Source organism: Pteropus medius, unplaced genomic scaffold (assembly GCF_902729225.1).
Source record: "Pteropus medius unplaced genomic scaffold, Ma_sr-lr_union100, whole genome shotgun sequence".
NCBI lineage: Eukaryota > Metazoa > Chordata > Mammalia > Chiroptera > Pteropodidae > Pteropus > Pteropus medius.
Window position 1 is genome coordinate 3,014,533 of NW_024346065.1, and position 2,443 is coordinate 3,016,975.

Genomic DNA, 2,443 nt, shown 5'->3' on the forward strand with positions numbered 1-2,443 from the left:
GCACCTACAATCTTCTCCCTCCAGAGGTAGCCGCGGCCCATTCCCTAATCTCTTCGTTTCTTTGCTTTAATGTCACCTTCTCCTTGGCACCTTCTCTCCCCCCTTATTTTAAATTGCACCCTTCCCACTGCCACGCCCCACTGCTGACACTTCCTGCTTTCCTTCCCTGTTCCATTTCTCCCCATACCATTGATCACCTTGTAAAATGCTATACATTCTATTCCTTTTTGTTTGTTCACTATTTGTTTTCTCTACGAGAATGTAAATGCGATGAGGACAGGATTTCCGCCTGTTTTGTTCTCTGCCGTTTCCCCATATCTAGAAGATGTCTAGAACATGGCAGGTGCTCAGAGAGTAACTGCTGAATGGATGGCAGTAAAAGTGTTACAGTAAATAAAAAATCCTCAAGAGCGCCAGCACGGTGAGTGACTAGTTCCTGATAGGGAATCCATACGTGTTGGTTCCCGCTCAACATAGTTATCCGCTCAACATAGTTGTCTTTTAAAATTAAAATATTTCTGGAAGAGATAACACATTAAGCTTTGATATCCGATCCGTGAAGCAGATATTGCAGGGGAAAAACCCACACTGGCCCTCAAGGGAAGCGGGCGAGTAGCACCCTGATCCAGCCGGGGTCTCTTTGTCTGTCAAACAAGGTGTGGAGGGCGATGGAGGAACTGGGCGAGGGTGTGCAAGGTGATTCCAGTGCTGTCTATGATTCTACCAAGGTCGGAATCGGTGTGGGGAAAACAGGACACAGGTACGGAGGACCCAGATGGAGTGAGGCTCCCTCTCTTCTACCTGCTTGAGTTGCTGCCCTCTACATTAGCTGCGCAGGTGAATCCTGGGATGCTGCTCATTCACCTGTGTAGGGAAGGAAAAAGCTTTCCTTGACTCTTTTAGGGTCCCTGGCTGGGTCTGAAAATTAAACCGACAAAGACAAATTAGCAGGAGAAAAACATACACATTTATTTAATATACGTTTTCTATAACACAAGAACCTGCATAAGGGAATGAAGTCCCAAAGAAACAGTTTGATCTGAGTGTCTTTATGTTGGGTATGATGAAGAATGGGCAGTTGTCGAGGAATATGAGATTTTAAGAAACATGAGAGAAGTGTAGTCGGCTGGAGAAAACGCAACAAGGCCTGTTGGTTAAGATTTTTCTCAGCTCTCTTTATCTTCAGAGATATACCTCTAGCCATAGGGAGGGCACCTCTCACCTGAGGGTTTTACGACATCTTCCAGGGGAGAAGCCTGGGGGCGGGAATCAAAATGACCTTCCTGCTTCTGCTGTTTCCTCAGACTCCTTCAGCTTAAAATAGTCAATATGCCGAGGCGTTGTATTTGGGACAGCGTGTTCAGAACCAGATCACCTGCCAGGGGGTTGCAGAGTCCCTTCTCTTCAGTGCGGCGCTACTGAGTCACGCGTTGACATACTCATCCCTTCATCCCGACATTCATTTATTCAGCGGATATGTATTGAATGTCCACCATGTCTCTGGGGCCTTGCTGGGTCCTGGAGAAGCCGTGATGAACGAAACAGACACAGACTCATGGCTGCCAGTCAGGTAAGACCTCAAACGTGAAAGTTCATCCAGACCCATCTGATCTCTTCCGCACACCCCGGGTTTCTTACTGTTCCCTGAGAAAGCCTCATGCTTTCCTCCTTCTCTCATCCCCCATTCCATTGCTGTTCTCGGGAATCTCTGCCTCTTCGGCCCTGCCATTCCTCCCTCCTGTGTTCCCAAGCCTTACCTAGTCTCCACGCCTCAGCTCAGAGCCTTCTCCTTCTCTTCCAAGAAGCCTTTACTGGCCACCAGCAAGCATCTTCTGTTCTTCCCCAACCTCTCCTTGAACATTTTACATAAACTCCACTGTACTGGGGTCATTATCTTGACGTACATGGCTCAGCTCTTGCACCATCTAGATTGTAAGCTCCTTAAAGACAAGAATTAAGGATTAAAATTCCTTTTATCCTGGACAGAATTGCTACCATGCCCTGCACATGGAGCCCCTTAAATCATTGCTGATTAAATCAACTTCCCAGGGCAAGTCCCGGAAATGCTGCCCATGGAAGGGGCTGGTAGCAGAGGCAGTCAGCATCCCAAATGGGCCTGCCCCCTTAGGGCCTGGTCCCTAGAAACAACTCCAGTGGCCTTGGCGAATTAATATTGCTGTCAGAGGGGCTGCCCTTCAAAGGGTCCTGATAGCTCTAGTTATATGCAAAGTGGAAAAGGTAAGGAGACTGTTCTCTGCATTTCCTGCCTCACAATTGAGTGAGGACAGACAGATGATTTATTGGGCATTTCCTAGCCTCTCCTTCACCATAGGAAACCAGCCTGGGGGAAAAAAAAAGGTGCAAATTTTAAAAAGATGTGTGGCTGTTTTGGGGAGTGAGGGGGGAGAATTCTTGTATACCATTAAAGTGAAAAAAGAAAACC